Genomic DNA, 16,514 nt, shown 5'->3' with positions numbered 1-16,514 from the left:
AATTGTATTTCAGCTTCAAAATTCATTAAGTTGTGTTTCATTGTGAAAGCTATTTTGGTAAATAAAACATGTATAAAGTCTATAAACTTTTATTGGTGACAGAGCTTATTTTCTGCAATTATCCAAAAACAGTGGGAAATTCCTATTAGACTTTAGTTAAGGGATCAGGATGATGCTATCTTACAGGTGGCCTACAAAAATATACAGAACTATATTGGTGAGACAAACAGGTCTGAGGATAATTTTGCTTTGCTTGGGCTTTATATTCAGTACAGACCAAAAATTTGGAGACACCTTCTCATTCAAAGAGTTTTCTTTATTATCATGACTATGAAAATTGTAGATTCACACTGAAGGCATCAAAACTATGAATTAACACATGTGGAATTATATATGGAATTATATACATTACAAAAAAGTGTGAAACAACTGAAAATATGTCATATTCTAGGTTAAGCCACCTTTCACCTCTAAGTAGCCACCTTTTGCTTTGATTACTGCTTTGCACACTCTTGGCATTGTCTTGATGAGCTTCAAGAAGTAGTTACCTGAAATGGTCTTCCAACAGTCTTGAAAGAGTTCCCAGAGAGATGCTTAGCACATGTTGGCCCTTTTGCCTTCTGTCTGCGGTCCAGCTCATCCCTAAACCATCTCGATTGGGTTCAGGTCCGGTGACTGTGGAGGCCAGGTCATCTGGCGCAGCACCCCATCACTCTCCTTCTTGGTCAAATAGCCCTTGATGCCTTCAGTGTGACTCTACAATTTTCATAATTATGAAAATAAAGAAAACTCTTTGAATGAGAAGGTTTGTCCAAAATTTTGGTCTGTACTGTATATATATATATATATATATATATATATATATATATATATATATATATATATATATATATATATATATAAAGATTAATGTTCTGACACCACACAGAGACACAATGACATTAAAAAACGCACTAAACATAGATAAATTTCATCTGAGCAGATAAGGCTAAGTAAAGATCCAGACTGTTTTTGAATGAGCTATTATGGTTCTTTGAACATTAAAAATGTCCTTTTTGTTTTATTGCATGTTCTTCAGATCAGATCAGAGAACTGGTTCAAGGTTTCTTCCATTAACAGAGCGAAACCCTCCCGGATTCTTTGCAGCAGTAGTCATGGATGTTTTTAAAGAACAGTTTAGCTTCGTAAGGTTCTCTTATCACAGCAGACTGTAATAAAGAAGAAGAAAAAAAACACCTAAAAATTCATTTTATAAAGGCAAATGTGAGACATTTTGTGCAAGGAACCAAGTGTCAATCTATAAATTTTCCTCTAAGGTATTGTTACAAAGTGTATTTTTGTACTGCTAGTGTTTATGGACTTACACTTGATGGGTTTCTTTTGTGAAAACCTATTATCTTTCTGTACCAGACAGGTTAACTTCAAAATCGTTCACATTCTTTGTATCCAACCACCATAATGAAAAAAAAAAACATTAGAACATTACAAAACACATTCTGTCAAGTGTTTCCTGGGTTTATTGTGTCTTGAGCATCTTGAGTTCTGGGCATGAATTCCTGTGAACGTGAACGTGAACAGCCAGTAAATCTTCTGCTTCTCTAATATGAGTCACATTAATATATGCACTGAATCTCATAGTTCACTCCTACAGCTGCTTTTGATTATCTTACAAATTACCGTTTATGGAAGAAAGCCAGTGGCTCTTTTTTTAGCATAAAAGAGTTATTCACGGTTCAAAATAAAGGCCACAATTAGAAATAAAACGGGTTTTCCAGTCTGATGTCATAAGAGAAACATTATTTTTAAGAGTGTTATGTAGAAAACATTTATGTTTTGGTGCTTTAAAGAACCCAGACACCAAAACACAGATCTGAAGAACATATTATGTCAATGTAGAACTGTACAACTTAACAATAATTATTTGTCGAACCCTAAAAGTTGCAGGGAATAATGAAGAACTGTTCAAAATCATCTCACAAGGTCTCACTGCTTATAGTCTTCAGGGAAAAGAAGAAAAATAAAATCACAAATGAGGTCTTTAAAGAGATTAGATTGAGAGTAAATTATATGTCCTGCTGATGTTTCACCAGCAGCGAGAGAGAGAAAAAGTAATAAGTAAAGTAATTTCACACATACGTTTCAATGGAAATGTCATATGTATCTCAAACTTTGCTTGATTTTACAGCAAAGTACTACACTCTGTGATCAAACGTCTCATCAAATTCATCAAATTCAATGTCTTAATCACTGGAGCTGCTATCTGCATTTTATATCTCTATACTAGGGATGTCACAATACCTAAAAAATAACAAATAAAACACACACACACAACAACAACAACAAAACAATAATTTAATATTAACTCCTTTATTTAAACCATTTAACATTACAAAAACAACATTAGTGACACTTGGCCTTTAAATGATAAATGAAGGCTGGTATTGTTACATTTTTAAAATGTTAGTATTGATTTGCTACTGAAGTAATGGTACTTTTGACAACACAGTTCTATACTATTGTCTCATTTGTATCTGTTTTAAGATTTTCTAAGGAATTGATAAACATCCAAGATGAAGTTGAGAACTCCATTTAACCTAGTAGCTATGAAAGCGCTACTACAAAGGCATTCAAGTTTCCACATGTTTGTGGTATATAAAAATGCATGCAGAATGAGAAAAATGAAATCCATTTAATGCTAAAGCAATGTGTTGTTTTCATTTTTCTGTTTATGTAAAGATGAGTACTGCTAACATATTGCCCTGTAGAAAAGCAGATTGCTCCATGACCTGTTCAGTTCTGTCAACTGTGAAGATCAACATATCTTTACTCTTCTCTTTCTCTGCCTGTCTCTCACTGCACTTGAAATCTTACACCACCTAACACCTGTTCAATTGTTCTTACAAGCGTTTCACTGCCGTCTCTATGTCAGTCTTTCTTCTTTTACTATCTTTCTGCCTCTTTCTTCCTCCCTACACGTTGCACTCTTTTTCTGAAATCGTGTAAAAAATTAGATCTTACAACCTGATTTCATGAGAAAACAACTATTTTAAGAGGTGAGGTGTATAGAAAGGTACGATTGAAACAAATATGTAAGCATGAAGGTCCATCTCTAAACCTAACCATCAGTAAGACAAAAGCAGATCATACGAAAGTGAATGAAATTGTATGAATTCGCCAAAACGTAAAATTCACATGAATTGGCTAAACTGTAAAATAGGAGTGTGCTGGATGTTTGTGGTACTTTTAAAAACTGAAGTAGACAGCTTGCATGACTTTTTGAGTTCAATCCATCTCTGTAATCATTTTAAGTAACTGTGTTGACTCAAACTTAAATGTCAAGTTGCCATGACTTATAAATAAACATCCCTCGCACACCTGGGCGGTTATGACCAGGTGCATACAATACGAAAAAAAAGGAAGAAGAAAAAAAAAAAATAAATAAAATTTACTGTGCTTTCTTATGAAACGTACAATTACCAAATACCAATTTAGAATTAGTAAGTTTAAAGATTTTCATTGAAACTTTATATATATATATATATATATATATAAAACCGCACACAGAGAGCTCAAGAAATCACAAGACGAGAAGTTACAAAACATAACAAACAAGTGGACAACAAGTTTGGACAACAACAAATAAAACAAGTGATTTATGGACTAGACTTGTCCACATTTATGACCTCAAGGTTAGATTATTGTAATGCTTTATTGGGTGGTTGTTCTGCACTCTTAGTAAACAAACTACAGCTAGTTCAAAATGCAGCAGCAAGAGTTCTTACTAGAACCAGGAAGTATGACCATATTAGCCCGGTCCTGTCAACATTGTTCTGGCTCCCTATCAAACATCGTATAGATTTTAAAATATTGCTTATTACTTATAAAGCCCTGAATGGTTTTGCACCTCAGTATTTGAATGAGCTCATTTTACATTATAATCCTCTACGTCCGCTACGTTCTCAAAACTCAGGCAATTTGATAATACCTAGAATATCAAAATCAACTGCGGGCGGCAGATCCTTTTCCCATTTGGCACCTAAACTCTGGAATAACCTACCTAACATTGTTCGGGAGGCAGACACACTCTTGCAGTTTAAATCTAGATTAAAGACCCATCTCTTTAACCTGGCATACACATAACGTACTAAGATGCTTTTAATATCCAAATCCGTTAAAGGATTTTTAGGCTGCATTAATTAGGTAAACCAGAACCGGAAACATTTCCCATAACACCCTATGTACTTGCTACATCATTAGAAGAATGGCATCTACGCTAATATTTGTCTGTTTCTCTCTCATTCCGAGGTCACCGTAGCCACCAGATCCAGTCTGTATCCAGATCAGAGGGTCACTGCAGTCACCCGGATCCAGTACGTATCCAGACCTGATGGTGGATCAGCACCTAGAGAGGACCTCTACTGCCCTGAAAGACAGCGGAGACCAGGACAACTAGAGCCCCAGATACAGATCTCCTGTAAAGACCTTGTCTCAGAGGACCACCAGTACAATACCACAGGAAACAGATGATTCTTCTACACAATCTGACTTTGCTGCAGCCTGGAATTGAACTACTGGTTTCGTCTGGTCAGAGGAGAACTGGCCCCCCAACTGAGCCTGGTTTCTCCCAAGGTTTTTTTCTCCATTCTGTCACCGATGGAGTTTCGGTTCCTTGCCGCTGTCGCCTCTGGCTTGCTTAGTTGGGGTCACTTCATCTACAGCGATATCGTTGACTTGATTGCAAATAAATGCACAGACACTATTTAACTGAACAGAGATGTCATCACTGAATTCAATGATGAACTGCCTTTAACTATCATTTTGCAATATTGACACACTGTCTTCCTAATGAATGTTGTTCAGTTGCTTTGATGCAATGTATTTTGTTTAAAGCGCTATATAAATAAAGGTGACTTGACTTGACTTGACATATATACATTTTTTATTACAAAAAACGCCTCTTTTTCTCTCAGTTTTTCCCTTTTGTCCACACTTAGATCGCGTTTTTGTCAATGAAAACTAAGCTTTCAAGAGCAGAAAAATTTGAAAATGTAGTCTTCACGTTGTAGTGTGAAGTGTGAAAACGGAGGTATTTGAAATGATGATGCATTTAGTCATGTGATGCATATAGTACCAAATGACATCTATGCTTATACCAGTATTTGCCTGATACCTGCTGAACACTTTAACACAATTGCTAGATACTCTGTTACTTTGTTCAGTTTTTACCTGCAAAGACAAAAAATTCACTCACAATTGCAGCAAAATATGAGGGCAGATACATTTTAGTCCAAACATATATTGGTGATTGAGTGCAAGCTCAATTTTTGAGCCTTTCAGAGTGGATGTAAAATATTTCCGAAAAGCGTGGATTGAGAGCATTTTCAAAATAAAATGACCTTTTCAAATATTTCCAGGTTAATGTAGACATAGCCCACATCCTAATTTAAAAATAAATAAATAATTAAAATCTTCAAACTACTATCAAGAAGCTTGTGTTTCTAAGATTATGAATTAATAAAAAACTGCAATAAATAGTACAACGTTGCTTATTTCTGAAGCAATATTTTTGATCTAAGAATTATTTTACATTCTCTCAGCCTGTGGTTTCCTTTATTTTCCCTTCTCTCTTTCTCTCTCTCTCTTTCTCCATGAAAGCATGCCTTTGTGGTTGTGTCTTTGGGTTCAGCTCTCGCCCTTTTCATCAGCAGATATTTGAAATCTAACTAACCCTATTCATGGTCTGCCAGCTCAGCCTGCGCTCAGCCGGCGTTCATGCAACCCAACACAGACAGCTCGGTGCGGGGGAATCTCAGGAATTCGGGCCAGGAGACGCAGGCGGCTGACAGCTGGTTTCAGCACTTTTTTCTCTGTCCCACTGTACGGCAACAGCTCAGCGACCACCAACCACCACAGCTCGGCACCATCTGTACACCTATCGTGTTCTGCTCAGATCTGACGATAGTCAGACTTTCCCAGGTTTAGCATTACAGCCTGTACTTTTATGTAGCTTCTTACGGAGCGTCCTGATCCTGTGTGGCTGACGGTTTCTGACATTAAATGCTCAACTGAGCTAATTAGGATCATCTACGTACATCAGGTTCTGGTATCAGTACATCATATTTTGTCTGCAGATTTCTGATCAAGGTCCAGAACAGTACCAGTTAGTTTAGTGAACAGATGGGGAACCGGAGACGAACACAGATGCTAGCAGACGCTAACACGCTAACATTTATGCATTTGGCAGACTCCTTTCCGGTGCTGGACTTTGAAACTGTAGCTTGCCAAGTTAAAAGCTACTCATAATTTAAAGTAAACTATCCTTACAGCTTCACTATAAAAAAATTAGCTGATTGGTACACTCTCCGAAAAAAATAAAAATAAAATAAAAGGACAAATCTGTCAGTGAGGCCTACTACTAAAATGGACTACTTTTGCACTTATATGCTTTATACACTTATGTATACTTTACACACTTACAATTTGTAAGCAATACCTTTAAAGTACTAACATGTCATTTAGTGGTAAATAAGGTACAATGATGTACCATTTTGCTTTAGCTCATAACAATAACTACATATAGCATATAATAACGATCGGTTTTAATCTTATAAAAAAATCGTATAAATAAACAATTAAAAAAAACTTTTATTTATCTTAATTAGAGTATCAATTAAACCCATACATTTACTTGACATACATTTACATACATTTTCAAAAAAAGAAAGAGCAATGAACATTATCTAAATATTTTTGATAAAAAAGACCCAAAATGCAGCTTAAAAACTGTTAATGAACTCATACACTATCAGGCTTTCCACATATGAGTAGTATTAAGAATAAAAATTATTATTTAGACCTGAATCAATCAATCAGTTGCAATCAGTTTATTTTAGCTACATTTAAATAAACAAATTTAGTTGACTAACATTTAATTAAAATATATATATATATTAGTTATGGGCAATTATTTGAAAAGAATGGGTTCTTTTCTTGGTTTCTTTTCATTTATTTTGATCAGACAGTAGTACAAATAATAATTTAAAAAAATCCACCTACATGTGAAAATACTAAATATTATTACATCATGTTATATATATATATAGGTGACAAAAAGCTAAGAGAGCAGTTCTTCATTTAAACTGACTGGTTCTATCACTAAAAATAAAACCATTGCCATTCTTCATACCTATTTACAATTGTGTTTATAGTTTTTCTAAAAGTAATATAATTATGAAAAACAGTAAACAAGTTTCACCCAAATTTAATTTGTCTTTTAATTAATGATATTTAAACACATTTTAATTCAGTGACTGTCCATATTAAAATGTAAGTTACATTTTCATGACTGAGATTCCGTCCACATTTTCTGCTTCGCGGAAATCATAGCACTGTATGCATCAAGAACCGGGTTGACCGGGTATAAATATATATATATATATATATATCTGCAGTACATATACATACAAGGAATAAATTCTTGAAATATATTTGATTTAATTTACATATAAACAAGGAGAAAAAAAACAGTTCGACACATAACGTTGCTTATATACGCTGGGACTGTGCTTAGTTTGTTCACAGAAAAGAAACTCAAATGACAGAAAGCGACATCCTATTTGTTTTCTTTATTTTACAAAAGCACAATGTTTTGTTTTCATTGTAAGTGTACACAAATAAAAGCAGACCTTTGTACAGTGATGCATTATTAATAAGACAATAAGTGTTTAAAGTTGATTCTGCTGGTATAAGGAAACAGTTGATCGCACCATGCACACTCTCTCTCTCTCTCACACACACACACACACACACACACACACACACACACACACACACACACACACACACACACACACACACACACACACACACACACACACACATAAACACACACACACACACACACACACACACACACACATACACACACACACACACACACACATACACATACACACAAAACACATCAGTTCCAGAATTGCTAACTTGACAGCATAGTTAGAACTTTATCAAAATAAAATACAGTGAACCAAACCTCAGCGTGCCCACCTTCACCTTTGTCACAGTCTGAACATGACTGAAGTACAAAGCCTAAAATTTACATAATACATAATAGTTTAGCATTCAGATATGTTACATCGCAAATATGGAAATATTATGGACTATTTGGATTTGTGCCGAATGAGAGAGGTAGGATACACGAGCACAAAACAGTTTTCCTTTTCGCAAACAGTTGAGTGCAAAAGCTTTTAAAGTAAGCTCCTTTGTCAGTCTGTGAGTGACGCACTCAGAATCAGCGCATAGGCTGCATCCAAAAACTGAAAAATGCTGCCTTTGGAGGACACATTCGAAGGTAGGAAGTCAACAAGGCACGTCCGAATTAAATTTTCGCTTCAGTTTCTGTCTTCTGATATGCCTTCATCCGGCCGATTTTTGAATGCAGCATAGATGTATCCTTCGCTGCCTTTAATATCCCACAATCCTGTGCATTCAATTCTTTGACAATTAAACCAAAGATGTCATCTGAAAGTTGCGGTTGGTGGCCAGTTTGTGTGTAAATGTATGTTTTTGGTCAATGTTTTCCACTTTTTATGTAATTTCTAGCGAGAAATAAATAGTATTTTTATTTTTTTATTATAGTATTATTGTTATTTAAATATTAATAAAACTATAATAGTATATCAATGACACTAATGACTGTAGTATATAAATGACACTAATCAATTACTAGGAACTATTTTCCAGTCTTTGTCTTTCTTCACAATTACTGAATGAATTATTAACTGTTACTGAACAAAATGCCATCCACAATGCAGTGTGACAATAAACAGCAAATTTCAAGCTAGACTGTTTCGAAAGCCACTGAGCTTCTATCATAACTTAAAAAAAATAAAGTTAATTTGTTGCTATCACTATACTTTTGACTCCCTGAAACTAACTGACATTTACAGTTCAAGCTCGGTGCATTTCTCATGTTTTATGGAGCAGCAGGGTTTATAAGAGAACATCTGTGTGGAATGTACTAGTGGGTTGTAGAAGCCAAATAGCCACACTTTGGCACAAGCTTAAGAGTGTCAGCAGTGAAGTGCAAACAACCAGTGCTGCCATCCGCATTCGGCTGCCTGTTTGCCAGCTGCAGACAGAGGAGCCCTTAGAGAAATGCTAGAGGAAAAATTTGTGCTGCATATAAGACCAAAGAAAGTTGTTTTTATGAATGGAGAGGCCTTGAGACTTCTGGGAGATCGGAAGTCATGTTTACCCACAGGATACAGATGAAATTACACAGGAGATCCTAACTGACAGCATTTGGAGATCCAGCTCTCTGGAAATTTCTAACACCTTCCTGTTCCAATATGTCTTTATTATATACAAAGAATATTATCCTGAACTTTAAGGTCTTTACGGGTCACTAATGTAAAGGTCTCTTCAAACAGAAAGATTATTGTCTGCTGTGCTGGGAGAGAATGAGTCTGTGTTTGCCGCTCACATGTGTGATTAATTTGCCATGCAAGAATATGGCAAACATCCCACCGCAACAACACAGCCATATTGTACGATTGTGTTTGTATAATACATCAAAAGCAAAGGAGAAACGCGTTCAGACAAATAATAAAACTGCTGTGAACAGAAAGTTACGCTTACTTATGCAGTACAAAAGTACTGTGCTGGTAACGTGTCACAATGATGGTATCAGGTGGTAATACCGTCATACCATATCAAAATAATGGTATTTTGATATGGTACTCTTGTAGTAAATGGTTGTCAGATATACCATAGAAAAGTAGTTACCTGAAAGAGCCATTTTACCTGATTTAACCTATAAAAATGAGCTTTGTTGGTATAAATTAATACATTTAAGTTGATTAAGTGATGCTAAATTACATTTTATTATTATTATTATAATTTGAATGAAACCAGATTATTTAAATGCTACCATTTTCAGGTTACCTTTTTTTTGTATACCTTGGTATTTATTACACAGAAAAAAAAATCTATTGCAATGCATACATATACATAATAAAGTCCAAAAAACGATGGAAATATCATTTTTAACTTGCTATTTTTAAGTTATCTGACATTTAATTTAAAGTCTGAGTTGTTGCTGCTGCTGATAACTTAAGGTGTGTAATAAAAACAAACGAATTAACAAATGAAAAACCTTTCAGCTCTTTCTCTTTACTCTGTGGCAGAATCTAAGTATCTTCATCATATTTACAGCATTGGAAAAGAACAAACTCGCTGCTGTCTGACCTGTCGTCATTTTTCTAATATGACATAAACAGTCTTGAAGATGCACAAGATGCACTTTCTTTGCATAAATTAGTTTGGATAAACCTCCTAAGAGTTCATTTCCGTTCAGAAATTGAGGTTGAGGAGATATTATGTTGATAAACACACCCACGCACATTCACTTGCACTGTAATGAAAGGCTCATGGGTAATAATAACTGATGGTAATGTGCACAGAGAGAGATATGAGGTACATGTCCTCTGGAACTCCATGTTTGACAGTTTTATTGCTGTTAATGAAACACATGGCATGGGAGTATTAAGCCGTCATCAAATTGACATCCTTAATTAAAGTGGCAGCTTAATTAAAAATCCAATTAACTGTGAAACTCTAATGAATAGAAAAATGCAAAACGCAAGACTTAACCTTCAAATCGGACTGCTCCAGATTTCAACATGCCAACAAAATGCATCTTAAATGAAGTTGGAATCTGGAACTGCAATGTTGCCCTGAGACACAATAAGAGAGTGTGAGGGGGCTGATTTAATTAAAACCTGATATTTAATTGTTATGACTGATGCTGTTTAAGAAATGTCAACACATCAAAACTAAAAAATAAGATGCATGAAGCAACTGGCATGACTGGATCAGACTTTTAAAAGAGCAAAAATAAAAAATCCAGTGGCTCTATTTTAACAATCTATAAGTACATGGTCTAAAAAGCACAGCACAGGTGCACTTAGAGCATTTTCGAATCCACTTTTGCTAGTATAACGATGGAAAAAATGGTGGGCGCTCCCGCACATGGTCTAAAATGGTTGTCCCTATTCTCTTAATGAGTAATGTGTGTGTTTTTGGCATGTTTGTGTGCTGCCGCACGTTCCTGAGTGTAATAAGCAAAGTGAACGTATGTTGTGGACCCGCCCAGTGGCGCAATTTCTACTAACGCGCTCTTTAAATAAATTTTGCGCCATTGACTTTAGATTATGCTTATTATCTATTTTGAAGATTGATAACACCATTACTCATTCACTGTCATTATATTACTTGGATCTTGTTAAATCACTTGCCTTATTATAAAACATTATTATTAATAGCATTATTATTTATTAAGGCTTATTTGACAAAACTACATTTCCCATAATTCACATCGGTAGCACAAGACTATTAAATACTCAGATAAAGCATCATTTACCTGATTACCAGCGTTTTTCTGCTTCATCTCATTGTACTAGCATAAAAAAAGAAACTTTCTGTCAATGTTGATAATTGAAAACAAAAGAAAGAAATATGAAATTGCCCAATGTTTCAAACTGATTTGACTAGTCAAGTGAATAAAATCACTCAAACACACATCACAGCATAAATATGAAAACTCATAAATAGGAACTTTCCAGGATGACAATGGAATCATTCCTTACATAACGGGATGTTAGTAACTACCATATTTTAAAATAAAAAAGGTATTCATTAGAAGCTATCCAGTAGGCCTACTTGTTCAAGATGATGTGACTTTTTTAAAAAATAGGTTCCTTTACTGTAAAACCTTTTTTTTTTTTTTTTGTAATCCTTTCAAATGGTGCATTTATAGTTAATCTTATCTGCCTTCAATAAGAGCTGATCCACTTACAGGAAGGAAATGTTTCTGGGGGATATGAAAGCTGGAAAAAATTACAGAATCTCTCTCTCTCTCTCTCTCTCTCTCTCTCTCTCTCTCTCTCTCTCTCGTCATGCTCTGATTATCTCTCTTTTGTCAGTGGCTGTTGAACACAGAGGGCTTTGGGAAACCAGTGACTAGAAAATACCAGCGAGGACTGTGAGTCCTCCACAGACAGTCACACCGTCCACTGCTCTAATAATCGAACTAATGACCATGCTAATTATGAGAGAGCTGCTCTGGTGGATACTTTGCGAGCTGCTATCAGTTCTCACGCATCAGTGACCAGAAAGTAACACCTGCTATATTCAGTCTCAAGCCAAACGAACAGAGAGCTGATGCTTTCTAAAAAAAAAAATTGTATTATTAGGTGAAGATCTATTCAGTTGAAGGATTATACCAAGACATACTACCATGTCAAGATTGTGTCATAATAATACAGACCCTCTTTCTTTTGTCGTATTATGTAAACATTGGCCTTCAGTTACAATTTATTGTGATTTCAGACAGTAATTCCAAACATGCACACTATATACGTAGGGTGTTTTTATGTGGTTCTTGTCAAAAAAGAGAAGTCAACACTTTCATAAACTTCTAAGTTTCTGCCCTTTAATTACAAGTTCAGAAACTATCCAAACCATTTGTCTAGTGGAAAACACAGGTAATTCTGCCACGAAACACCTTAAGATTCAGTCTTTGTTTTTCTCTGTTGGCTAAAATAGCATTAGCATTCAGTTAGCCAAATTAAGTTAGACCAAATTATATTAGGTTTCCCTGTATTCAGCTTCTCAGATATGTAACCTGATCTTCTTCAGCCTCACCAAAGCAGAAACAGTCAGTTATTCATGCCCCACTGAAGCATTTATTCATTTAGCATCAGGTGCTTGTGCTTTGGGCTTCAACAAACCCTGCTGGACGGCGACTTTTATGACTGAACGCCTGCCGTCACCCACAATAAATAACCCAGAGCACAGGGTCCGGGATAAATAGAGTGACTCAAGATCAGTATGGAGAAATGATAATAAAGGCCTGGCTACATGTTTGGCGAATCGGCGGGTCTATAATATCGAATATGAGCGGTGAGAACAGATGGGGAGGTGTATAGTTGGGTCTTCTGTCATATCGCATTTATGCTGGCCAAGTGCCATTTTCCTTTCACTCTGCCCTTTAATCATAGCCATAATGAACAGCCCCTGGGCTTCGGCGATTGTAATGTGATGATACGATGAAAGATGGAAGACAGAGAATTGGCTGTATAAAAGGTGACAGACTGCGGTCACCCACCGTTTGGACTTTTATTATATTCGCTTTCTGCCTTCCTGTAATGCTAAGAGGTAAAGACATTTCAGTATTTGTGATTCACATGGGAATCATATTCAATTATTATTATTAATTTTTATTTTAGCAAACTAATAAAAAATAATTTCAGTACATGCCATTAAGCTGTGAATACTTACGTACCTTTGCTGTTCTCTGTAATTTTCTCGCTAGTAATCAGTTATGGTGCATTTGTATCATATCAAGTTGATAACATTTGGTTACAAAAATTATGTTTGCAACACTAATCAAACTTAGCAAGGGGTGGATCGACACATAATTTTTACAGTCTATCCCACACTCTCAGAGAGAAAAAAAAAAGGGGGGGGGGGTAAAAAGCTGTCACTGGGACATTACCTTTTCAAAAGGAACACTTTGAGACCTTATTTAACCCTAATGGCTGAATATTAGTACCTTAAAGGGGTTGTGGCTAGAAGGAATACAGCTAAAACTGGAAGTTAACAATAAATAAAAAGTTCTACAAGATTGTAATTTATTAACATCTACCCCAACCCTAAAACTTCTCCTTACAATAATGCAAAAGCAGTAATTTTTGTTGTGCATTGTGACAAAAAATACACTATATTGATGTTTGCATGGCCAGTAGACAAATCTGTATACCATCTAGCCTTAACCCCTTAAAGGTACATACTATTACTCAAAGTGTACGTACATATTAGTATCTAAACCATAAGTACCTTTTGAAATACTAGCTCCCCAAGGACAGCTTTTGTACCATTTTTTTTTTCTGAGAGTGCAGCTAACAGAAAACATTATGGTATATGAAACTTTTAGAAACATTCAAAAGTGACATACCAATAATGTTTACTAAATGATCAAATTAAAAGTTTCCTTAACATTTTAATAACCAAGAATAAATATATATATAACTTTTTAAAACCTGGACTTTTTGAACATTGTTAAATAACCTTTTTCAGAACTTAATTGGATCACTAGCAAAACGTATTATGTGTACGTATTTTTGGTAGCTGCAATTTGACTTTGTAGCCTAATTTGAGAACTTTGACAGAGTAGGATCAACCCAATCTCACGGGAAATGTACAAACATACAAAAACGTACAAATTCATTTAAAAAAAGTAGCCCCCAAAATATAAAACTTGTTTTAGATGATCAGTGGATGACTTTCAGATTGTTTGTCCCACAATGTTATTGTATGACATGAAATAAAGTGCTAATTTGTATATGACTGCATATGTGGTACTTGGAAAAGAGCTGCACAGAATGTTTCCTTTTGTATTCCAGAAAGAAAGTCTTAGCATGACATGAAGGTGAGTGAATGATGGTAGAATTTAAATTTTTGGGTGAACGATCCTGTCAGCATTTAAAAATGTCTCCCCTTCTTCCCACCTGCTAATGTTTTTAAATGTTGCCTTACAGGATCATTTAACACTTTCATCTTAATAAAATATAATTCATGTATTAGCTGCATGCTAAATTATGAACAGCATTGAACAAGCTCACAAAGAGCCTTTGGCCCATTGAGCAAACCACAGCTCTGCCTGGAGCTGCTCGCCACGGTAATTTGATTCACCTAGACAGAGTGTGATGGAATTTAATAACCTGAACAGCGATGATGTGTGTCCGGAAAGAGGAAGGCAGCGAGTTTCTCCAGGAATCTGCAGGCGAGACTGAACCCACAGGAATGTTGAGCACTTTGAGAAAAAACACGGCTTCTCTCTTGCTACCAAAATTACATAAAATTTGAACAATCACATACTGTGCTGAGCTCCATATGAACGTGGATATCTAATGTTTTGGAATTGAAAATCAAGAGCAGAATGCTATAGAAGCCTGTTTCCGTCATAAAATAAAAAAATAGAAAAAGGAAAATTGTGACATTTTATTTCTGGTTTTATATTTCATAATTTTGACTTGTTCCTCGCAATTCCAAGTTATAAACACAATTCTGAGAACAAAAAGTCAAGATTACAAGATATGTACTCAGAATTTTGACTTTCGTTCGTTTATACAGTATCTCACAATTCTGGCTTTTTTCGTAGAATTTTGAGTTTACATCTTGCAGTTCAGTTCAGGTTTTTTTTTTTTTTTTTTTTTTAGTTGCAAAGTTCTCAAAAATAAATCATTTAAAAGAATCAAAGAGTATGATAACGAGTTTCATACTTTATGACTCTACAGTAAAAAAAACAAAACAACAGTAACCACATGGTTTTCAAACCACATACGGGTGAGTGACTAAATGTTCATTTTGGGGTGAACTATTCCTGCAACTGACCACGTTTAGTCACGTTTTTGAGTTAGAACACAAGTTGTTTGTAATAATATGCAATCTGTTGGTTTTCACACCAACTGGGTGTAATGGAGAGATCCTGTTTTTAAGGTTCTTTGAGGGGGAAGTGTGAGATCTTCCTCAGATCCTCAGGAGATGTCGATATGTGCTGGATGCTACTGTGTGTGAATACTTTCGACTCAGTACCAAGTATGCCAAACACAGCTCTGGAGATGCCTACACTGATCTATTATTTCCTATTTGAAATAATGAATTTCACCAAGCTGGGAACTCTGTTATAGTTTAGCAATTCTGTACAACAAATATGCCCATTTATTTTTCAGCTTCAGGCAAAATAGCCAACAGATAGGGTCCAAAATTAACTTTACGCCTCACCTGCCAATGCTGAGTGAATTCAGAAAATTTACAGGAAATGGAACTAAAATGATTTAGTATAGATTTCTGCTGAACACAGCAATTTTGTGACAAACAGAGCAGCATTATATACAAAACATGAAAAATCTCTCTGGAAATTGCATTCATTGTTACTCACTGCAGATTCATTTCCAAGGCCAGTGAGGATGTTTAGATTTTTTGCTGGGAAGTTTTGCTAACTCTATTCCCCGTCAAGCATTCATGTGTCGCTGTGATAAGGCTTAAAGATTGGACAGGTGGAACATTGTGAAATCAGTGAACACTAGTGAATGAAAAGTCAATAAATAGTGTGTGTGTGTGTGTGTGTATATATATATATATATATATATATATATATATATATATATATATATATATATATATATGTATATATATATATATATATATATATATATATGTATATATATATATACATATATATATATATATATATATATATATATATATGTATTGTAGTAAGTTCGTGTGGGCAAGGAAGAGGACAAAGGGGTACGCTGGACTGCTGACGTATTTATTTAACAGAAAAATAACTTAAACTTTGCAAACACCAAATGGTGACTTCTATTCTGACATGTTGTCACAGCACTTTCGATTTACTCCTTCCGGTTTCCGCTTCCGGTTCGCGTCAG

The sequence above is a fragment of the Carassius carassius genome, chromosome 29, assembly GCF_963082965.1.
Source record: "Carassius carassius chromosome 29, fCarCar2.1, whole genome shotgun sequence".
Lineage (NCBI taxonomy): Eukaryota > Metazoa > Chordata > Actinopteri > Cypriniformes > Cyprinidae > Carassius > Carassius carassius.
This window is presented reverse-complemented; position numbering follows the sequence as displayed.